At 41.3% G+C, this 25432-nt stretch overlaps 1 protein-coding gene across 5 annotated transcripts in view; it reads right to left on the bottom strand.

Moving 5' to 3' along the window:
* The window catches only part of TANC2 (tetratricopeptide repeat, ankyrin repeat and coiled-coil containing 2), a 518532-nt gene that overhangs the window by 205014 nt on the left and 288086 nt on the right, over positions 1-25432 (bottom strand). Inside the window, exon 1 of one of the 5 annotated variants that reach the window (XM_089674603.1) lies at positions 1103-1243. The exons of the other annotated variants lie outside the window; for them this stretch is intronic. The gene's annotated coding sequence lies outside the window, so the exon portion shown is untranslated. Of the gene's footprint in view, positions 1-1102; positions 1244-25432 lie in introns of those variants that run through there. 5 annotated transcript variants of the gene reach the window in all.

Consider the following 25432-nt stretch of genomic DNA (forward strand, 5'->3'; position numbering starts at 1 on the left):
TCTGCTCCAAATATATTTAAAAGGTGATTTATAAATACCCATGTCAACAAGCCGCCCTAAGGGTCCACAACACATCAGATTTCTGCCAAGCTGATATAAAAAAACTGGCAATTCTGCAGGAATAGAAAAGTAGAGGGACTGTTTACAACACTTAACGTCTCTTAACTTTCAACCTGCATTAGAAAATAAAAAAGTAGCTGGAGTCCTGCTGCTAAGGGAAACACCATCATCTTTGCTTCAATTTTTTTTTCTTTTTTTACAGGAAAGCTAACTTTAAAAACTATTCAAAAAGTAGCAGGAGTGATGCAGAAATGTCATGGCCTGGGACCTTCATCATTTAAAAGCACGCACCAGCAGGCACCCTGCTACCCCTTCAGTCTGTGCAAAGCTCCCAAAAAGGCAAGGCTTTTCATGCTGATGAAGGAAGCAGCAATTTCCCACCTGGTAATCCAGCAGCAGAGTAAGAGGACCAGTGAATCAGCAAGATTCGGGACAGAAAACAGGAGAAATTCTTATGAGCTTGCAACGTATGAGACTTTCGCTCAGAGCAGATAGAAGGGATAAAAAAAAAAAAAAATACCATTCTGGCTGGATGTTTAGCTGAAAAGTATAACTAAAATTGACTTAATCTTATTCGTTTTCTGTCCATGTGCATCTCTCTGGCCCAGAGTGCCATTAGAATCATCATACAAGATTTATTACCACTGGGCAGTTGGCAATCTGTCCATGGCTAATTTGGTGACGTACCTGAATTGGATCAGTTACACATCATAAGCATGACAGCTCTGCCTTCCTCAAGTGCTAGATGAGCAGTTGGCAATTGATTTGAAAACTAGCATGGGTGACAAATGTCAGCGGGGTAAAATCTGTTAATAGTTCCACAGAGACTCAAGTTGGATGACAAAACCCGAGAAGAATAGGGATGCGCTGCAGCACCAGGGTACGTACAAGGAGCTTGTCAGAAATAGACAATTACTGGCATTGTCAAAAATGCTTGACTGCATCAGCTCCTGGGCAGCACTGACACTAAGGTCAATAGGCACCTTCAGCCAACCTACGTAGGCACACAGAGTACAGAAACTGCAGAGAGAATGAAACTCACCTCAATGAAAGAGGATGGTGGCACTGCACCATTCTGCTGACTTCCTGAAGGACGCTGGAGGAGGAGAAAAGCAAAGCAGCGTGCTTGGTGCCAGCCTCATACTGCAGTGTGTGCACAGAAGCAGACGCACAGGTATCTACCCACCAGACTTACAGCTGCAGACACACAGTGTGCCTCCGCCACAGGGGGGAGGAGGGGGGACGGGAGGAGGTGTAGACACTTTCGTTTTTCATTAACCCATCAACTTCAGCACCTCCTCTGCAGCTAGAACTCAGAACAGGGAATGCACCGCTAGGGACTAAAGGCAAAAAAGCTACAACTGGAAATTATGGATATGCTAGGGTGGCGTCGTTGGCAACATTCTTGAATCATTACCAAGCATGCTTCGCTGTACGTTTTGATTATCCAAGCCCTCCATGACTAAGCACACAAAATCAGCAGCATCACACATGACTAAATCTAGAAAAAAATAATAATTCCATCTGAAATGGTGTGTTTTGGGGAATATTGACCTCAAAAGCCCAAAAGATCAAGAAGCAGAAATAACAAAAATCTCATATAATGAAAGGAAATTGTGTTCTAGTTCAATCATGACAAATAAAGACAATTGTTTAGAGGATATCCATGTTCCTAAAATCTGATGCACTGCCAACAATGCAGGACACATTACTTGACTACGCACTAGACTTTGATTCATCATAAACCAGCCTGCCAATCAGTGAAGTGCTGCAGATCAAAAATATAACCAGAAGTTTACATTTGAACAAAGAATCATTGCTTCTTTAGTTTAATTTATCCAGACAGTGATGGCATCATTGCCATGACTCACAGACAATCATGACCCAATTACTTCCGTCCCTAGCTCCAAATAGGTTTACAATCTAAACTCTCAACAGGTAGAGAGCCACATTACTAACTACTTCTAGAGAACCTGTCATCATACCATGTATTTCAACAGAAAACCTACTTGTAGGATCATGTGTGCATATCTTATGCATGTTATTTACCTGGAAAAGACTCCCTTGTGTGGACATCCAAAAGAGCTGGAGACTGCTTCTGGGTGCCTTGATCTTGGATGTGATGTCAGTAGTCTCAGAGCTGTCACTCAAGTGATACTCCATTCTCCTTCATGCAAAAGAACAAACAACTACTGCCTCCTCAGACAGGGGAATTCAACCATATACTGCAAAAGAGCACACAGGGGTGCTAATGCCTAGTGTATTACTCAAGACTTGTTAAAAGAAACTAAATAGCCTACTGAATACTCACAAAGGACAGAAGTAACATGCATGACAATCTCCGATGGTCAACTGGTGTGGCAACGAGTGACTAAACGGTTGGTTATGTCGGCAAGCTGGCACGTCTTGGGGATGCATCCCCTTTGTCCTGTCTCCATCCTCCTTCAGTGATGCATCCCTGAAACGTGTCAGCTTGCTGACATTGCCAACAGTCTGGTCACTCGTTGCCACACCAGTTTGTTGTTATGCATGTTACTTCTGTCTTTTGTGAGTATTCAATTGGCTATTTGGTTTCTTTTAATAATTCTTGGGTAGTGCAATAGGTGTTTTGCGCCCCCTGTGTGCTCTTTCCCATTCTCCATCACGCCTATCCTGGCAGCCACATAAAAGGTTATGTAGGGAGGTGAGGTAATTGGACACTCCAAGAAAAGATGAGCACTATTACATGCAAGGAGGGAGGGGGCTGTGCTAGGCAACTGGCTAGTAAAATTTGTTTGCAAGCTCAAAGGCCTATTACAAGTGAATAAAAAATACATTTTTAGGAAAAAAAATTTACTTCAGTCTTGCATTCAGACTTGTACAGTTGTGTAGGTTCCTTTCCTACTGAAATCGCTTACTATGATCTCAAAGCACACTGTGAGCATCTCAGTGTTCATTAGAAGCTGCAGTAATTCAGTCACAGATCCCCCCACCCCATGTACAGACATTTCCTTGCTGCAGGATGTCCAGCATTATCTAGCTCAGGGCTCTCCAGACTTTCTGAACAAAGGGCCAGTTTACTGTCCTTAAAAGTTTAGGGGGGCCAGACTGTGGCCACTGGGAATAGAAAAGGCCCCGACATCAGTGGGTAAAAACAATGCCACCTCCTTTGTGTCACTGGGAGTTGTGCCCCATCACTGGTGTCACGGGGACCCAATGTTGGTGTAATTGGGAGAAATTATGCCTCATTGTTGGCTTCATTGAAAGGAATTGTGTCCCTTCATTGGTGTCATTGGGAAGAACTATGCCCCATTGTTGGTATCAGTGAATGAAATAATGTCCAAAGGGCTGGATAAAAGCAAGCAAAGGGCCGCAATTTGAGGATCACTGATCTAGCTCATTCTTCCCCAGCCTGACTATCTTTGGCCCACCCCTTTCATGTATTTGATTCCAGAAGACTTAGCATCACATGTGGGCATTATCAAGGCATTTTCTATTCGCATAACTCCTACCAAGAGCCAGCCCACTGCTTACATCAAGGTTTAGAGCTCCTGAGTGTAGTAATGAGGTAGAGTGCTGCGATCTTTTAAGGAAGGTATATACAGCACCCTGCCATTCCCTTATACCAGACAAAATCCGCCTGCACTGCATAAAGAAGCACAGAGACCAGGTGATAAGAACACCAATAATAATATATTAAAGTATGTAATGAAAAAGGAAATTTGTTATTTAAAAATGCTATTCATATTTTGGTGAAAAAGAATGGAAAGAACCAGTGAAGGAATATCCAACCAGAATAATTTGCAGCTTTTCTGTGCTTTCACCAGTAATTTTTTTTTTGAAAGTGGAACTTTATGTACAAAATGGCAATGCCCAAACTGATGGAACTCCCATGCATGTGTGGGAGTTACGTCATCCACTCCCATCCAATAACAGCAGCCGGCAATCAAGACCCGGAAGCCAGCTGTCGGAAGATGTCTGTGACTGAGAGGGAGCTCCAGAACGCCGCATTACTGGAGCCATAGTGAGTACAGCTCCACTTTAAGTTGGCGACAGAGTCTCTTTCAGCTACCTATGGTCTTCTGGACTTGGGCATCACATTTAGGCATCTGCTATCTGATGCGAGACATTTGGTGTAGACCAGAAGAAAAAACAACCCTAAACTTTTAAAGATCACTAAAGTGAATAAAGGAAATCTGTTATCCCCATATTTAGCCTGTTCACCCTCCTCCCAAACCTTAACCTACCCACTGAAATAAACCCTCAACACTTACCTTTCTCATTACTGTAACATAACCACTGACCTAACTTTGGCAATTAACTCTTAAACTCACTCTTACACTTAACATTTATTCCCCAACACCTAATCTAACTGAAAAAAAGTGTTTGTATGTACACCCTAACAATGAACATCTATTATTTGTTCTCTATTGGTCTGTAAAATATGTCCATTGAAAACGTTTTGTTATATCTGTTCGATAATGGCAAAAGACTTAATCCATGGCTGTGCTGCGTGAAATCCTAATCAAAGTTATTAGCCCTTAAATTGGTTGTAAACCCTTACCTACATCCAGTGAAGTGTCCGGCCTCCGGTGATACATAGAAATGAAATAAATCCTCCCACATACGTTGTACCTCTTTATCTGTTACCATCTCCCCTCTACAGCCCTTAAAGAATAGGTTACCCCAACATTTCATATTCCTGATATGTGCCTATTGTACCATGTACTTTGGTTAAAAAGTATCCCGTTTTCTTTGCATTGCTTCCTTTGTGTGAAATACCTGGTGTTCATGCCAGTCCCCCTGCTTTCCTATTTGAAACAGACCAAGCGAGGCATAAGAGCACATCTGCCCCAGTGTGTCAGTTTTCTGGCTGTGCTGGGAGAAATGCCTGCATGTCCTACAATGATCAGACTTGTGCTGACACGCCCCTCTGCACAGCCATTCACTGGAAAGATACACACACACACAAACATTCTGCCTTTCATTTCTATTTTAAGCCAAATGGGTTATTTTACAAACTAAGGGTTCACAGATGCTGTAAAGTCCAGAACTGACATAGCTTTACATCTTTTCTGAGCTTCCAGTGGAAAGAGATGGGGATCTGTTGTCACTCACTGAACAGCACAGAGCATATAGCTGAGTGTAATCTGAGACCTAATTGGAGGGAATGGACACGCACTCCTCTACATGGTCGCATAGGGAAACATGTACAGGATTTGTGCTGGAGGCCCCCTCTCTTGTCCCCCTCAATTACTTGGAGTCAGCACATCCTGTCTGAAATAACTCATGCATGCAGAAATGAGACTGCAGACAGAAATCACAATTGGTGCTTTGGATTGAGGCAAGTACACACTATAGAAGGATATGCTTTGTTTATTTTTCATATCAGAGGTTTACAACCACTTTAATTCAAATCTGTGAGCTATAAAACCCTCATCCCAGGTTATGGAAATAAAGGCAAAATAAGCCTGAAAATAAAATAATAAAACCAAATGTACCCCCATAACTAAGGACTGATAAGCTGCAATATATTACATTTTTGTTTTTGTGTCTGCATACACTTTAACATTTAAGCTAAACCTAAACCAATAGTTATATATTAAATATATATCTCTACTACTGAAAAGTTTGACTGAGTTTTCTAAACCCTGTCCCTAAGCCTGACTGTTTCAATATTTAACCACCCTTAACCTAGTTAAACTCTCAAAAATAAAGTATCACTTGTCTAAAAATTCAAGCTATACTTTCCTTATCAAGCCTATTCTTATTTATTATTCGTCTGGCTACATTTTGTGCTGATAACAATTCCCAAGTTGCAGCTACTGACATCCACTCTTGCAACAGAATTATCTTTCTTATTAAATTTTGTTTATGTGCAAACAGGCACATTTACACAGGGTAAATTTGCATGCAGGAATGTGCCAGTGGAGGAGCAATGGGGAGAAGCTGGCCAATTTTGAGAGAGAGAAAAAGTGGTCAGGCAAGTTCAACTAGAAGCAAATTCAACCCAAGATGACTCCAACAGTATCTGGGAGGGTCTACAGACATACAGTTGTTTCCTGGTCTAGCCATAAAAGGCCAGATGAGGGGAACATTCTCTGATGTCTGCAGGCAATTTTATGATGTATAGATTTGTATAGCGAGCGCTTACTGTAGTCAAAATCAAATACAAGCCGCTAGAACACCAAAAAAGGCAACCAACATAACCTTCCAAGACAACATATAGAGAAAAGGTGCAGCGCTATTAGTATGAATAATGAAATATCAATATTGGTTCAAAATAACAATATTGAATCATAATCTTCATAAATTTGTTATTCAATCTAGGGTCCAAAAACACAAAAGAATGTAACGTGCAGATTCTATCCGGTCTCCTTCCTCGATAAGGATAAGTGATCCGAAGGTGAACAGGAAAATAAATGAAATGCGCACTCACCAGAAGTGCGTTTATAAAACGCATGAAAGAAGTTTTCCTTTCTCATCAGATTTATCTAGGTCCTCAACTCTCAGGTCAAGCTGCGTTCTCTGGTCCTCACTATTCATCCTTTGTGGCCAGGTTCCCTGATTCCTCAGATATTCATGTACCTCTGGGGTCCCTCCTTAAGCTTGGTTCCGGCGAAAGGGTGGTGCTCATAAAGAGCCCAATAAGGGACATCACATAGCGTGATACTGCGTAAAATACTTTATTTCCAAAGCACAGGTGAAAAAAACGAAGAAACAAAATTACTGACCTAGTGATTTCAAATGGCCACCAGCGGTGGCTAAGATGTCCAAGTGCTGGAGCCCCTTCTGACGCGTTTCGTGCTATGCACGTCCTCAAAGGGTACAGGGCTTACCTTGATGTTTTATGATGTAGCACGGAAAATGGGCTTCCCAACACAACTCCATTAAATAGATTTTGGTAATCTGAGATTCCAAAGATTTTGTGAGACCCTATTGGGTCCCTGACCCACAGATTGTGAACTAAGTCACATAGGGAACAAGTGTGATAGGTATTTTGGGATGAAAATGTTATATCTCTGCTTGATACAAGATGAATGGGACTCAGAACAGAGAAAAACAGTGCTTGGTAGCCCTAAACAGAAGGATTGAAGAAATTTCAGGTAAGCTTTTTGAAAAGCCAACATTGCTCTAAAACACTGGGAGTCTTGTTCCTCTTTATTTGAAATTTCTGTACTTCCCTTTCCTTTTTATTGCATACTGTGGTATTGGATTTACTAATTGCTATAGGTTGTTTTATCTGCATTTTAGCACTTTTTCTTACTGCAGAAATGTTACTGCATTTTCACTTTTAGCATGCTATGTATAGCAATGCGTGAAATACTTGCATTCTATACTGACAAACCAACAACAATCAACTGTGTGTTGCGTTTTTATTTTCATGTGACAAATTAAACATAAGAGCACAGGAAGCACCTCAGTTTATGTTACTGTGAGCATCTAGGATGCCTAAAATCAACTCCTTTCGTAAGTAGACAAGCTACTGTTTATGTGTAACTGTTCTACAAGACTGCTTCAGCTCATACCCAATACATATTTTTCTAATCTACTGTAAATCTACATCTAAACTCTACAATGTTCTGACACATAGATGCTGCTTGTTTTCTGGCATAATTTTCCGTTACAACTTTCCATTCAAGTTCAAGGCTAACTCATCAACAGTCATGTTCCCAGCGGTGAATGATATCTTCAGTGCAAGCAGGAAGGCAGCAAACACTAATACTACTGTAATGTGGAGAGTCAGACATGGTGGAATTCATTAACTCTGGCAGATATATGGCCCGATGCACTGAGATTTATCTAGCATCACGCAATGTATTGACAAGCAGAGCCAAGCATCTAACACCCAATGAAATATGGTGTGCAGTGTCAATCATAGCTGGCAGGGCGGTTTTTGTTGTTTTTTCTTTTTTCTTTACAGGTTTTAGAATATTCTGAAGAGTATAGAAATTCTGTAAGCGAACATAAAATGTGGATGATAATTTGAAGAGAGCTGCTAAAATCAGCCGATATGCAGACCAGGACTTAACACCCTTAAAAACTCTGTATCTGGGACCACTCCATTAACAACATCTTATGTTTTCAAACTATCATGTTTTCTAGATTTCCTCACAAACAAACACAGTTGGTTTAATCCTTAACTGCTCTATATAGCTAGGTTTCCTGATGACCTTATGTAGGGATTCAAAAATCATAGATAGCTGGAAAGGCTGGAGCACATTTTTAGAAAATAACAAAATTCTGCTCTTTCAGCAGTTCTAAAGCCAAGAGAGACACATTTAAAAATCATGTAACCTTTCCAAATGCCACCCAATCAAACTATACCAGCAAATGTCCCAAATGAGTCAACAGATAAACAATGTGGACTTAAAAGAGAGATGGTGGGGAGATATGGGAATCTAAAGACCACATGAAACAATATTGTCCAAGTTCTTGCCAAATGTAAACACCATCACTAAAATCTCATATCAACCTTAACATGTTAGTCATTTTAAAGGTCATTTTTAATACTTACAGGACCTCATGCGCACTTAGTGTTTAGCCCCTGTACTTGGGAATCCAGCATTTTCATGCGAGCAGAAGACTCACGGGCTCATCCACACCTGCTGCCAGCCACCTATAAAAGTCTAATAGGCTGAAAGCTGCTGCAGCTGGAGGAGCTGGGCAATATACCGAGCGTTATTCACATTCAGGGCCATATGTGCCCAGGGATAAATGCCCTGAACACAGACTTCTTGTCCATGAGGCCTAAATCTGCAGTTTTCATCAAAATAATACCTGGTGATCCTCCCATGATGTTCAACGTGTAGGCACTTCTGCTCACGGGACAAAAACACTGTGTCCTTGTCTACCAACTGTCACCATATGAGGTCAACCTCTCTAACAATCTCAATGTAGACTAAAGGCAGCTGCCACAATTCACACTGCACAGGCATATTACACCGATGTATCCATCAGAAATCCTGCCATGTTGCCTAATGTCATGACAAATTGTTTATGATACACAATGCTATGGCAAATAAATATCATTCAGCTAGGGCTTACATCAATATTAAGTCTCCATAATCCAAAAAATCTATTCATAAATAGTACATCATCATTGGTAAGACTAAGTGCATGCTACAATGACACATCGGGGTTTATTTACTAAAGCTGGAGAGTCCAAAATCAGACTCCCTTCTGCATAGAAACCAATCAGCTTCTAACCTCAGCTTGTTCAATGAAGCTTTGGCAATGAAACCTGGAAGCTGATTGGTTTCTATGCAGAAGGGAGTCTGATTTTGGACTCTCCAGCTTTAGTAAATAAACCCCATCATGTCTGCCTGTTCAATGGACTGTTGTGTCATGATTTTCAAAGGAGAACAACGTTCCCAATCCAAAGAAAAAAAAACATGTTTGAGACTCTCACCAGTCAGACCACCTCAAAATGGGAAATTATTAGATCTACAATAATTTTCTGGAAGAAATCTAACTTGTTTCGATGTGTTCATCAGTGACACTGTTGAAGTAATACGCATTAATCTCAGTTCTGAGTGAGGCAGAAAAAGGGTCACTACTTTTAATATACATTGAAAATTAAGTTTTGAGAATAAACAGAGGCCACTAAAGTCTTGAGACCCAATCCCGTGGTGCTCCAGACGCACAGCCCAAAATCCTTAATCCTTCTTGTCCAATAAAACTTGAGTCAGCACAAGGCACAAATCCAGGTTCTGTCTGCAATCACAACTGACTCCAGAGGCTCTGCAATAAAGAAGCCATATTCTTTTCATATACTATGCTCAGTCCAGGAGAGAGGACACAAAGCCAGCTCAGATTCAACTGATCTTACGAGGCAATGGAAAGCCAGGAACATCATTCCCAGCCAAGAAGTACGAAAATCATCCCAACCAGCTGCTCACTGCCCTGGAAGCCGGATGAGACTCTAAGAATGGATGGCCTGATGCCATCAGTAGCAAACTCTCAGAATTGTTCAAAGCCAAGTCATTAATAACAGAATCCTGAGTAAACTGAGGCCATGTTTTCAGCTCTGATTTATCTTAAGTTTTCTACCCTGAATCATTTAGCTTAAGAAAAAAAAAAAAAAAGAAAAATGAGACATCAATTGCCACATTTCTATGATGTCATCTTCCTGTGCATTAAAAACATACGCAAGTTATAACTTATTTATAAATGGATCAGTAAGAAGTTTTGAGCTTGCTAAAACAGTAAAGGCATTGTTCACTTAATTTTAGCTGAAAGAAAATTCATTGTGGCCTAAAAAACAAACTCATAAGGAATTCAAAACCTCCTGTTGGATTTTTCAGTGCAGTCGTCCAAGGATGCAGGCGGTTCTGAAGTTAAAGACTTGAATGAAGCTAATTAACTTTCTCTATAGTAACCAATAGTAAGGGCCTGTGGTGATGGACTTTGGTTTTTCTTCAATGGCATCAGTTTAAAATCACTTAAAAGATAATTCAGAACTCATTGACAGGTGCATCTGACCTACAGTTGACTTCCTTTTGAACTGCAGCTGACCTACTTCAAGCAGGTTTTGCATTCCCATTTGAGTCTATGGGAATGTAAATCCCACTTGAACAAAGCAAAAGCCCACTGACACAGGTCCTAATGCTATATATGACATTTTAGGCATCTATTAAAACAAAAGCAAAGTTTGCTTTTTCTCATATAGCTATTGATAAGCCTATAATAAGGCTTACCTGTGGGTACAGTGATTATCTCCAAAACGTGCGCCGTTTATTTCAGTATGTAGCAGTTGGTGATGTCACCAATGCATGTGCACTGTGCTCTCAATGGACAGCATGCTGTCCATTTAGAGAGCTAAGCCACAGTCCTGATTCCCACACTCATGCCCGGGAGTGACGTCATCGTGGCTCAACCATTCAACAAAGAAGGAAGACCAGGTGAAGATGGAATTCCTGTCAGCAGTAACAGCACGCCGCTGGGGAAATCCATTTTTTTAGGCAAGTCTATTTTTTTTTTTTTTTAATGACGTACTACTGTTTGAGCTCTAAACCACCTTTTCAGCTAAGGGTATAGCCAACAGCGTTGGTAACAACAAAAATCCGACAGGACGGTTATACAGAAGTTGATTAATAGATCAACTTCTGCACAACCACCCTGCCCATACATAGATCAAAATTTGTCCAGTTCCCGCTGAAACGCCGAATTTCGATCCATGTATGGCTGGCATTAATTGCACTGAACATGCTGCTATGACAATGACATTATCAGGCATGGCATTATCATTCTGCTTCTGCTCCTTAAATGTCCTATTGGCAGACTGGAGGTTTGTGAAACAAATGATGCTGCTGCAGTGAATGTAGACTAACTGCAGAGAACTTCCTTCCAAAAAAATTAAAACATTTCATATATATCATGTATGTCAACTGTGTACTAATGTGTATGTATAGCCAAAACATTTCCCTTACTTTTTGGATAGAGTAAGGAAGGGTTAAAAACCTTTTTCTTTGCTCTGTGTACCATTGGGGAAATTTTCTGTCACTTTTTATCTCAGAGATGTAACCGGTAATTAGAGAAAATCTCCCAGAGTGAGGGGAATTCACTTCTCTGATAGTTGCTGGAACACTTCCCCTCACCTCTGGGGACAACTCTAAAATTGTAAATTTCCCCACGCTTTCTTTCTTGGTGACAATGATCACCAGTACAAAAAGAGGGGTAAACACCTTCAATGGGGGTACAGACAGCAATGGAAACTTGACAGAGGGTCTAAACAAGAATTTGCCTAGAGACGCACTATAAGTGCCGAAGGGGAGCCATAATATTTACACAAGTCTGCAACCAGAACTAAAGCCTGAATACAATTTTAGCTCCCACCCACCTCAACGGGAATGGTTTACTTAGTCTGCAGCAGAGAAAAATCTGTTCAATGACCTGGCTATGTTTTCTGCCAGGGATGCCTGATCTCACATCTGGCTGTACAGGGATACTAACCTTTTAGCAGGTAAAATCAGTTCATAGTTTTAGTACAGTTTAAGTAAAACTACAGTCTCATATTATGTAGTACCTACCAGCTATAGACAATGGAGTGTAGTCATATGTGCAGCCATGACCTGCCTTTCCTCAAACGCAAGCATGACTGTGCATGCATGTTTCTGCTATGAAGAGAGAAGGAGGAAATGCTGAAAGACATAGCTCCTGTTGGCCTAACAAGAAAGAAAAACCATCTGGTCATAAGGTCATGACATATATCTGGGTATCTTTTCAATGGAGCAGTTCCTGGTGCTATGGAGACCTTGGTAAACCAAACTACATTAAATGACATGGACAGATGTGGTCATGTCTACATCATTTTGCAGACAAGTATAATTTTCTTTATGAGTCATAAGCATTACAAACATTTTTCTTTCTAAACAGTTCACTCAAACATAAAAAATAAACTAATGTAAGTATGTTTGCCTTTAAATATTTATTACAGGATTCTGCATCTTGCCAGCAACTCTACGTAAAGCAGAGTTCCACCTGAAAAAAAAAAAAAGTCAGAAGCTACAAAAACTGTAGCTGCTGACTTTTAAAATACAGACACTTACCTGTCCCTTGGTGCAGCGATGTCCTCACCACCACTGGTTTCACTGGCCGTTTTCTCTACCTGGTGCCAGCATGTTCAGTGTGAGCACCCGGCTGTAATAGCTTGCGACTTCACAGCCGGGTGCCCACTGCGCATGCGCGAGAAGCACTGCGCTTTGTGAATGGCCTATAGTCTTCTGGGACCTGTCACGTGTCCCAGAAGACTAAGGGGAGGGAGGGGGGAGGACAACTTCCGCTTCCGATCGCCTAGGCAATCTCAGCAGAAGTGGGAGCGGGTACCTGTCAAATTTGGGCACCTGCTCTCCCCACTGCTCCCCAAAGGTCACAATCCTTAATAGGGAGCGGGGGACAAAGGCTTAAAGTGGAACTTCCGCTTTTGGGTGGAGCTCCGTTTTAAGTTCCCTAAAGTGGAAAGGCTGGATAAAAAAAGTAGTTATCATCCTCCAAAACATACTCATAGAAGATCTACCTGAATCTGACATACAGTCATGGCCGAAATTGTTGACACCCTTGATATTTCTCCAGGAAATCATGTATTTCTCACGAAACGTATTGCATTAACACATGTTTTGCTATACACATGTTTATTCCCTTTGTGTGTATTGGGACAAAACAAAAAAAGGGAGGAAAGAAAGCAAATTCGACATAATGTCACACAAACCTCCAAAAATGGGCTGGACAAAAGTATTGGCACCCTTTCACAACTGCGGATAAATAAGAATGTTACAAGCATGTGATGCTCCTGTAAACTCACCTGGGGCAAGTAACAGGTGTGGGCAATATAGAAATCACACCTGAAAGCAGATAAAAAGGAGAGACGTTCACTTAACCTTTGCATTGTGTGTCTGTCTGTGCCACACTAAGCATGGACAACAGAAAGAGGAGACGAGAACTGTCTGAGGACCTGAGAACCAAAATTGTGGCAAAATATCAACAATCTCAAGGTTACAAGTCCATCTCCAGAGAACTAGATTTGCCTTTGTCCACAGTGCGCAACATTATCAAGAAGTTTGCAACCCATGGCACTGTAGCTAATCTCCCTGGTCGTGGACGGATGAGGAAAATTGATGAAAGATTGCAACGCAGAATAGTCCGGATGGTGGATAAGCAGCCCCAAACATGTTCCAAAGACATTCAAGCTGTCCTGCAGGCTCAGGGAGCATCAGTGTCAGCGCGAACTATCCGTCGACATTTAAATGAAATGAAACGCTATGGCAGGAGACCCAGGAGGACCCCACTGCTGACACAGAGACATAAAAAAGCAAGACTACAGTTTGCCAAAATGTACTTGAGTAAGCCAAAAGCCTTCTGGGAAAACGTCTTGTGGACAGATGAGACCAAGATAGAGCTTTTCGGTAAAGCACATCATTCTACTGTTTACCGAAAACGGAATGAGGCCTACAAAGAACAAAACACAGTACCTACGGTAAAATATGGTGGAGGTTCAATGATGTTTTGGGGTTGTTTTGCTGCCTCTGGCACTGGGTGCCTTGACTGTGTGCAAGGCATCATGAAATCTGAGGATTACCAAAGGATTTTGGGTCGCACTGTAGGGCCCAGTGTCAGAAAGCTGGGTTTGCGTCCAAGATCCTGGGTCTTCCAGCAGGACAATGACCCCAAACATACGTCAAAAAGCACTCAGAAATGGATGGCAAAGAAGCGCTGGAGAGTTCTGAAGTGGCCAGCAATGAGCCCAGATCTAAATCCCATTGAACACCTGTGGAGAGATCTTAAAATTGCTGTTGGGAAAAGGTGTCCTTCCAATAAGAGAGACCTGGAGCTGTTTGCAAAGGAAGAGTGGTCCAAAATTCCGGGTGAGAGGTGTCAGAAGCTTATTGATGGTTATAGGAAGCGACTGATTTCAGTTATGTTTTCCAAAGGGTGTGCAACCAAATATTAAGTTAAGGGTGCCAATACTTTTGTCCAGCCCATTTTTGGGGTTTTGTGTGACATTATGTCATATTTGCTTTTCTGCCTCTGTTTTATATTTGTTCCAATACATACAAAGGGAATAAACATGTGTATAGCAAAACATGTGTTAATGCAATACCTTTTTTGTGTGAAATACTTGATTTTCAGGAAAAATATCAAGGGTGCCAACAATTTCGGCCATGACTGTATGTTTCGGTAAAGCTATCAAAACTGGCAGCAGGGCAAAATCAATATTTGTTCAGAACACATTCAGGGCTGTCCTTCATTCGTTGTGGTGATACACAATGGTTGTGCTTTGCTTATAAATGCAAGTGGCAGCTATTGTCAAATGTTTATTGCTGACTGTGTCTTTGCTGGGAAGACTTCCTCTCCTTTCTTGTCATTACAGGAAGCACTGGCAAATTTCTCCAATGGAGACACAGAAAAAAAACACAACTTTTTGTTGTGTGATGAAGAAATGGCACATCTCACAATGTTTTTTTTTTTACCGTCTATGCCTTCCTGCCCTGGCATCCATTTCTTGTATTGACGTTATAGGGCCAGGAACAGCAAATGAGAGAAAACATTCACAATGGGGTCACAGAAAGAAATAAAAAAAACTGACAAAAAATGTTAACTTATCCGCACTATCCAAAACTGAAAAACATTTGTTGGAAGATAGGTTGATTGGTAGACACTACAATAATACTGATAATATGAGCTCACTGAAAATCCCCTATGCTTTCCCTTTAACAAACCTGTACTTAGGATTTAAAACATGGCCTTTTTCTTTGGATATTGGTATTAATATTTGAATTGGCAGCTCTTTTTTATGTATAAATATGTTTTTCTCACAAATAGCTGCCTTTCTTCTTACTTCCTCAAATCCTCGCATAACCCCATGTCCTGCATTCTTGCTCTACCATATCCGCTCATCCTTTTCTATTTCTTCCTCATTAAATTTGCATTACCTTCACAGAAAAAACTGGGCCAGACAACATAACAAGATCTATGGGACAGCAAGGCAGCCTATAGCACAGCACAAGGCGAGAGCCATTATGGAACAGGCTCGGCAAAGGTTATTTTGCGTAGGCCATTTTCACTGTTTGCATCTTCCTGCTATATTACAAACATCTACTTTATGTAATTCTGCTCAGCATTAAGTCAACGTGTTTAATTAGAAGTGGATCAGATCAAGGTCATCCTGCCACCAAGCAGCACTGTCCAATAATAATTACATTTATGCAGAGAAAGGTTCCTTTCAATCAGTTTACCACGTATAAACGAGCTTCCTTTCATTCATTAAAAAAAGCATCTCTCCTCATTAATAGGGGGCCTAATGTGATTTCCAGCAGGGCGTTCAAAATGATACTGAAAAATAAGAACTAATTGGGCTACAAACAGCTGTATAAATGAACCTGGAACATCACAAAACCTTATCTCATCAGGAGTAGGGAATGATGGGTAATGCCCATGGGCAATGCAAGGAAATCACAGGGCATGAAAACACATGCCAACTGATATAACTGAGCAGGCTGGCTTCGTAAGCCTTGGGAGGCCTTGCATTGCAATCTAACTCAACAGATGTTTGGATTTCAACAGACACAATGTACACTTTCTCATATGTAATAAATGGCTGAAGGCTGGTCATACACTCAGGGATCTGAATGACAGTAAAGTGCTCCTACAGTCTCCTGTTCACAGGCACAGCAGAATGGAAGTCCATATCCACTGATAACCCATTGCTTTCTAGTACTGCATAGTGTTGGCTTACCTTTAGGCTTCAAATACATTGGAAAGTTTACTCTACTGGCAGCAGAAACATGCTAAATGCAGCAAAAACGTGGTACAGCGTTAAGTCATGTTTAGTGCTCTAAAAAAAAAAGGCTAGCGTCTAGGCGCATTAACGTGCGTTTTTGCCGCATTTGGCATTTTTTGTCAATTCTTCTGCATTCAGGAAAGGGATGTTTAACTGTCCCTAAACTCTGCTGCTGCTAAACTCTGATAAAAGCCTTTGTGTGCAGGGACAAAAAAAATGCCAAATGCTCCTCAATTCACATTTAGCAGCGGCAGTATGCAAGAGGTCTTATTCTTGTATCAATAAACCTGCACAGTGCTCCGGACCAAGTTCTGCCCTCTGAATCCCCTCCAAGGTTTTCTCCAATGTTCAAACACCAAAACAATGAGATAAGGGCAGAACTTTTTCACCATGTAGGTCTGTCGTGTATGTCCATCTTGCAGTACAGTGGGCTCATGTGTGCCAGAAACCGCTACCGCAAATAAAGGTTAAAATGTATTAATATACAAAGGCCAAAGGATTTACAGTTCTCTTCACTCAGGTCTGTAACTCGAAAAGGTCACTTCTATTTCCTGGTTCAGTGTCATCATTCCCTATTCAATGAACAAAAGAGATGATGCATTGTGTAGGCTGGAGGTGAAGAGGCAGCACTAGAAGCTGCAAAAGCTAGAACAGGGTTTTGCCTAGCTATGCAATGTGGGAGGATTATGGGATTCCAAAGACTGCCTGAGATGAATTACAAGGAGCGTTCAAGTCAAACCAGGACTTTTTTTTTACAGGTATAAAGAGGGATGCTAGCGTGGCGGTACTACATGCAGTAGTAAGGTAAGTGGCGAGTGTGTCCTATTACCGATAGGTGGGCACACATGTCGCAGGCCAGTCCAGAGACCACTAATCAAGATGGCAGACAACAGTGTTAGTGCGTGCACAGAACAGCATGTTGTGATGAAGTTTCTTGTGAATGAAGGCATAAAACTTGTGGATATCTGCAGAAGACTTCAAGCACAGTATGGATAATCGACACATAACCGGTCATGAAATTGCACAAGAGATGAATCTTTCTATGGGAACAGTGAACACAATGATGACGAAGTAAAGCAGGCTGTCCTAGGACGGTTGAAGCGTACTGACAAATCTTTCTATGCCGAAGCTTTCCAGACATTAGTTAAACACTGGGATAAGTGTATAAATGTAGCAGGGGAGTGTGTTGAAAAATAAATGCAATTTCCACTCCTTGAAATTTGTTCTTTTATTATATAAACTCAAAAGTCCCAGTTTGACTTGAACGTCCCTCATACAAATCCTTAGCCTGGTGTGCAGCACACATAGGAATATTACAACTTTGTATTAAAGATGAAGGTTACTTTTTTTCTACAGCTTTAGTTACAATTATCTACCTTTAATGAAGTATGTCTCATGACGGGTAGGCTTGCTGGATGCCATAGAAATCTTCACTGCAGGGCTGTCCTGTCCTCTTCCTTCTGCTGAACCTCTGGCACTGTGGAAATTTACAGCTTGTGCCTCCAGACCAGGGACAGACTGACAACTTTAGGGGCCCCCGGGCAATAGGGGATCATGGGGCCCTGTGTCCTTGCCCACACTCAGAGCACACCAAAAAAAGCCTATAAAAAGGTACCAGGGGCATTTCATAGGGCCTCCCACTGACCCTGGGCCCCTGGGGCAGTGCCCGAGTGCTCGAATGGTCAGTCCGCCCCTGCTCCACACTGAGATGCACTAAAGATGACCCTATTGGGATGTGCCCCTTTCTGCTCTCTCCTCAATTGAGAAATGTTCTTTCACAGATTATACCGTCTGTAACATGATCTGTGAATGGGGGAGAGAAACCTGCGACTGATTAGGCTCTCCCCCATTCACTAATCTGGTTACAGACAGTGTAAAGAAAAATATGTTTCTCAAGATGGCAGGAGGGGAGTTCCCCCATTGGATCATCTTTAGTGCAGCTGAGCCTGGAGACTTGAAGCAGTTAACCCGCACAGGTGCAGACATTCAGCAACAGGAAGAGGAGAGGGTAGCCACACAGTGAAAATTTCTAGAGCATCCATCAGCCTGCACATGGTAAAATATACCTCATTATAGAGAAGTAATGTAAACAATGCTGTAGAGAAAAAAGTAAACTTCATCTTTAAATTGTATGTCCTCAGTCCTACTTTAACCTGAACTATGCAATGAAGTACAGAAGTGTCTGCTGTGCTCAAGGTCATCGGCTGGGTAATTTTTTCATTTTTTTGAACTAGCACTTCTAATATGGTGGGGTCTGACTAATTATGAGGCTGACAAAGACAGACTTTTTATGAACAACATACAATGCAAAAACTGAGGGAAGTGGTATAATGGTATTATGGGATGCTGGAGATATTATTCCTGGCTACATGTGTATGCATGTGCTCCATATATGGACAAACACACACATTTCTTTGATTATATTTTGAACAACATAAGTTTTCTCCTTGAGGCCAAAAATCCTTGCTGTGCACGTATCTCCATTTCATCCCTGCAAAAGCAGTAAAGATCCAGAGCAATGTCTGCTTTTAAGCAAGTTCAAGCGTTTGCTGCTTCAATAAATGCTACTCATTGATGACTACCAGTATCAGAATGCAATGCAATGTGATCTTAACAACTAACCACAGGCAAACCCAGCCATATACAGACACTTCGGCACTATGATGTCAGATCAAGTGACAACAAAATCTCACTTTCATGGTAACCTCTAATATGATGTGTCATTCTGGTTTTTTTCCCTTTTCTGATACAAAATCACCCTAGCTGAGGCACTGAGGGGTTGTCAGGGGTTCACATAAAATATTTATGTATTTGTACTACAGGTTTGCTATAAGGTACAGTTATCTCCTCCCTCTATACACTTGATTCAGGATAATGATCACCTTTACAGCTAAGCAACTACTTTTTCATAATAAGGGGTTAGCAACGGCAGCTAAAAGTTAAAGCAGAGTGTGGATGGAGAAACCGGCTATTGTAATCTGACAGCCGACACTCATAGCTGTTGGAATACCTGGACAATAACTGCATCTCTTTAGATGCAGGTGATGTTTGGTTGAGAACTTTCTGCCCAGCTCCTGAAACAATAATCAACAGAAAATTCAACTTTTGTCGAGTCAGCTGGGCCCACTCATAGTTACATAGTTAGTCTGGCTGAAAAAAGACAAACGTCCATCCAGTTCAACAACAGACTGAATGAATTTTCAGTCTGTGCATAGCTTAAAGGATGCATTCACCTTTTATGAAAAAGTAATGAATACACATCTGTTTACAGGTAAAAAAAGGTGCATTTATTATCTTCTTTTTACTGTTTTTTTTACAACCAAAAAAGCATTGTACCCGCAATTAGCAGAGCACGAGTTCAATGCCAGGCTCCTGAAGACTCTGTACACTGTCTGCCTGTACCTCCTTTACAGGTAGGCAGTTACTGAATGGTAGGAAGAATCAGTGTACTAAAAGAGCGCTCACCAGCACCCTCGCAGGTCACTGAGAACTACAAGCTGGCAGCCGCAATGGTTGATGGTACTTGTAGCTCATTCATTTACAGCATTGAATTAATGTGCCTAAACTGTGACAGCAGGTAAGGGAAAGAAAATTCCCAACCGCTGTCTCGGGGGGGGGGGGGGGGATCAGGGGGAGAGGAGGCAGGAGTTGGATCATGTTACTTTTTCTACCCTAAATATGGCATATCCAGCTCGAAAAGAAAAAAGACAATTTAAACACTGACTGAGCTGGGTGAATGCAACTGCATTCTATCAGGTGAAGTCATGTTCATGTATTCAGGCAGCTGAGGGTATTTTAACTATCTGGATACAATAGCCAGCATTGGAGATTTCTCCATCCACACTGTATAGCATGATGGGGGAATCAACTGATTTTTCCCACTCAAGCCGTGTATGGCTAACTCAAAGAGGATGATTTCCAGGTATGCATATTTTATACATAGTTCTATTGGCTCAGCTTGAACTAGTGTAACTATGCATACACCATACTTGGCTGATGCCCCTGGAAATCGCTGAAGTAGACACTACTACTTTATTTGTTTCTGGGTCCATTGCCAAGTGACTGCCCTGCTGCATTCTGAATACAGGGGCCTGGCTGATTGGCAAGAGTTGGAGAGCGTGATGTCACTACCCCAACTCACCAGCTCTTCCAATCAAAGACTGCTTTATATTCATTAAGAAAAATTAAAGCGTTCTCTGAATGACGGCCATGCCAAGCACCCGACCTCTTGTGATTAGAATGCAGCAGAGCAGTTGCTCGGCATAGGACACGGAAGCAAGTGGAGATCACTAGAGTAGCGTCTACTTCAGTGATTTCCAGCTTCCAGGTGCATTGGCTAGTTATAGTATATACATAGTTACACTTGTCCAAGTTGAACCAATGTAGCTATGTATAAAATATCCATACCTGGAATTCTTCTTTAGTTATTTCTTTCATTACAAGAGGTGCTCAATGACACATTTTGTGATCCCTGGACACTTCATAAAATTATGCAATACCCTTCAGACCTGTGAGCTAATGTGCATAGTAAAATCCACCCACTGCAAAAGTTTCATAGCCAGGTGGAATTATCGTTTAAAGCAGAATAGACTTGCCCTATTATCCTGAACAAATTGAGTTGCCCTTCTCATATAGTAAATGACAAAGGCAATGAGAACATCAATATATTACAGATAACTGTTAATGTTATAGCTACACTCCTAACTTCAGGTCTAATGGTTCTAGCTGAAGTGAAGATATTTTGCGATAGGCTACTCTTCTGTCTGCATGAAGACAATTCAGCTGAAACTCTGCATGATGAGCATAAAACACAGACAATAAAAAGGCCGTCCCAGAGATATTCTGCATGAGGAAGATAAAACTGTCTGTGCCAACACCGTGGTCATGAATCATGCAGAGGGCTGAATCACTGAGTCTGCAATACCACTTGTAAAGGATAGTAGTTTTGGCTCTCCAATTAACTCCTTGGGCTTTACATTAGAGATCTTGGCATTCCCAGGATGTTATTTAGTATTGGAAAATAAAAATAGAAATGAATTTTAAAAATTAGCATTGTGTATGATTTCTACATGATTTCTCCTGATCAATGCAATGATGAATCTTCTGAGAGTTCAAATAATTAAAGAAGAACTCTGCAAAGTAATGTCTCCATCCAAATCCACCATACTAAAGAACACCAATATAATTTTAGAAAACAAACATTCTCTTCAACCATACCCGGAGAACAAACACACACCCTTTGAGCCAGACATGTGCAATATTTTTTTTCAAACGATTGGCTGTTTTTTTTTCTAACCTGGACTATAAATATGAGAGTTGGAGAAGGATTGGTTAATATAAGCAACAAGTAATTTTACTTTTAGCACTACAAGGTCTACAATTATAAAAAAGAAAAAAGAAGCTATGTTTGGCCACCTGTCCTCAGCCTGTAAAGACTGTCAATGTCGGGGGTGATACACAGATACAGCATGGCCCCTGCTAATTCCCAATACCCTTAAAATGAACCAGTCAGGACAGAAATATAGGAATTGCTATTGTTTACTTGGTTTTAAAGGTACAAGCCCCAGGGCTGTGTTCCACTACTTGGTGAGTCACTGACTTGAAACGAGTATATACACATCATTAGACAATATCTCTAGAAGTAGCGAAACACGTACAATGATGGCAATGTCAGCTTCCATATTCCTATTCTTTAGAGAAGGGATAGACATTGATACAAATGATTCTGAGAGTTTGTTTTAGGAGATCGGGTAATTTCTTTTGAAGCAGCCCTCCTAGCCTTCCTGAGGCAAAATTGCACTAGGCAATATTTAGAGCTCTAAACAGCTGTCATCAGAAATATTAACAAAGAAAAGCACTTTTACAGGACTATTATTAGATCAATCTATGCACTGATGTACGAGCAGCCCATTGAAGTTTATGCAGCCCACTGGCACAAAGGCAGCACTGCACCAAGCCAGTTGGGAAGATGTAAACAAACCTTGAGCCCTACACACAGGTCTGCCATAGGATCAATGAATCGTCTTATCTGAGGGATGCATTTCAGTGGTAATGTGGTGAGAGGGAGAGAGTGAGAGGGGCCTTTAGAGGAAAAGATGATGGTTCTACTGTAATTTGGAGATTGTCTTTAATAAAACAAAGTAAAGCTGAAACCATGTGGTGCAATCAAGTACAAAGAGGTAATGATTTATATTTGTGAGCTATAAACTCAAATACTCTGCCCAAAGGAGGAAAGAGAACACATATGGTGTACAGCAGTAATGAGAATAAGCGGATACATCTGAGTATGCAAACAAAACAAGAGTGGGGCTGTGCTAATAAAAGTGTATAAACATTATATACAACTGGTGAAAAAACAAAGATAATGGTGAAAAAAACAGTAAAGCAAATGGAAAAAAACATGAAGGAGAAGTGACCCCCATTCCACTTCCCAAAATTTAGTGCTTTGTGCCTCTTTGCTTTCCACATTTTTCTATTGGTTTTGGGGTATCAGATTCTTATGGCCCCAGAATCATGACACTACGTGGTTTTAGCGCAGGGCTGTGTGGTGATGCAGAAGGCCAATATACACATTGTTAGTATCAGAATATATTTGGAGTCTTCCTCTAGCTCCCCAGCAGGTCTTTCCCCAAATTAAATCCAAGGCTATGTGTGTGAAATGAAGGGGTGGCTGTGATGGCCAGAGACTACAATAGGTTCCCACCATAATGGGCAGAGAATAAACAGATGCATAACATGCAGAAACACAGAGAGGTGCAAATATTCATAATGCATAAATAAAGAGTAAGGAGCATTCTATAAGATGTAAGCCCAAAAGAACAGCACTAGGGAGTCAGTGGTAGAGAGTCAAAATTCACCTCACCTAGAGGTCTATCTTTATTGTTCAAATGATTAAAAGTATCAAAGTTGTAGAAGAATGAGTACCTCAAACTTGCAGAACAATGATGACCCAAGACTTTGAGAGGTGGAGTGTCAGCTCACCTGTGTCCCCGGACCGGGAAGAGACGCTAGTCCTCTGAGTGCTCCTGGACCGGTCGGGGATCACGTCGCTCCAGAAGTGACGTCACTGCAACTGGGATGGGGGCGGAAGTGGAGCTCTGGGAGTCTGGCTGGTAACGACAACGAGTTTCACACGCATGAGCTTTATCAAGTCATTTGAACAATAAGGATATACCTCTAGGTGAAGTGAATTTAGACTCCCTACCACTGACTCCCCAGCACTGTTCTTTTGGGCTTACATTCTACACTTCTACTAGTGATATACAGCAGCAGTGGACAAGCGGTCCCCTTATTTGAGCCCAAGCGTTTTGACCAATTGTTCCAGCATTCTATAGGAAACTACCCTTCTCAAAAAAATTAAAGGAACACTTTTTAATCAGAGAATAGTATCAAGTCAATTAAACTCCTGAAATATTGATCTGGTCAGTTAAGTAGCAGAGAGGGTTAACCATTTGCCCTCCAGAGGACTTACCCCCCTTCCTGACCAGGCCATTGTTTGCGATATGGCGCTGCGTTACTTTAACTGACAATTGGTCATGCAAAGCTGTACTTAATTGAAATTTATGTCATTTTTTTCCCCCACAAATAGAGCTTTTTTCGGTGGTATTTGATCACCTCTGCATTTTTTTTTGCGCTCTAAATAAAACCCGACAATTTAGAAAAAAAAAGCAAAAACAATATTTTTTGCTTTTTGCTATAAAACATATCTAATAAAAAAAATGTAAAAAATCAAATTTGTTCCTCCAGCAGGCCACTGATGCAAATGTCTCTGACCAAACAACCAGAAACAGACTTCCTGAGGGTGCTTGAGGGCCCGACATCCTCTAGTGGGCCTTGTGCTCCCTGCCCGGCACCATAGAGCTTGACTGGCATTTGCCACTGAACACCAGGATTGGCAGGTCCACCATTGGCACCCTGTGCTTTTCACAGATGAAAGCAGATTCACCCTGAGAAAATGTGACAGACGTGAAAAGATCTGGAGAAGCCGTGGAGAATGTTATGCTGCCTCTAACATCGTTCAGCATGACCATTTTGGTAGTGGTTCAGTGATGATCTGGGGAGGCATATCCATGGGGGGACCCACAGATCTCTACAGGCATTAGGTATCGGGATGAAATCCTTGGGGCCATTGTCAGACCCTATGCTGGTGCAGTGGGTCCTGGGTTCCTCCTGGTGCACGACAATGCCCAGCCACATGTGGCGAGAGTATGCAGGCAGTTCCTGGAGGATAGAATTGATACCATTGACTGGCCCCCACGCTTGCCTGACCTAAATCAAATAGAACACCTCTGGGTTCTGGCCGACGCCGCCAGGTTGCACCTCAGACTGTCCAGAAGCTCAGTGATGCCCTGGTCCAGACCTGGCAGGAAATACCCCTGGACATCCGTTGTCTCATTAGAAGCTCACCCCGATGTTGTCAGGCATGAATACAAGCACGTGGGGGCCATACAAACTACTGAGTACTATTTTGAGTTGCTGCAATGAAATTTAAGCAAAATGGACTAGCCTGCAGCATCATTTCTTCACTTTGATTTTGACTTTAAAGTCCTCTGTAAGTTGATAATTTTCATTTCCATCAAAAGATGGGGCATCCTTACATTCCTAGATATCCAGCATGATATTTTTCCCCGTTGAGATCTGATGTGTTATCAAAGTATTCCTTTAAATTTTTGAGCAGTGTATTTGTGGAATACCACCTTGGTTGCATATTGGTTTCTTAAACTGAGGAGCATACCTAGACGAGCGAACAACTAGTAAAAAAACTTTCTGCTAAAGGATAAGTACATTTATTGCACAGCATATTAATCCAGGAACCACAACATCAAAACAGAAACAATTGTTGAATTATAAAAAAAAATATATGGCTCACCGAATGACGCACACCACTTAACACAGAGAAAACCCGCTATAGCAAACATGCTATGGCTGTAATCAATGCTATAGTTAAAATTCAAAAACAGCCAAACATGGCTCTATCACAACGTATTGCTGACAAAGGCATACTTTATCACTGTACAATGTAGAAAACACAGACAGAACAGGAGAAGTCTTCAAGAAATATGCTCAGTAAGATCATCTAGATGTGTGGAATAGGTTGCTCTTATACTGTATGTC

This window comes from Staurois parvus, unplaced genomic scaffold, assembly GCF_062004578.1.
Source record: "Staurois parvus isolate SC_StPar_1 unplaced genomic scaffold, SC_StPar_1.0 ptg000151l, whole genome shotgun sequence".
NCBI lineage: Eukaryota > Metazoa > Chordata > Amphibia > Anura > Ranidae > Staurois > Staurois parvus.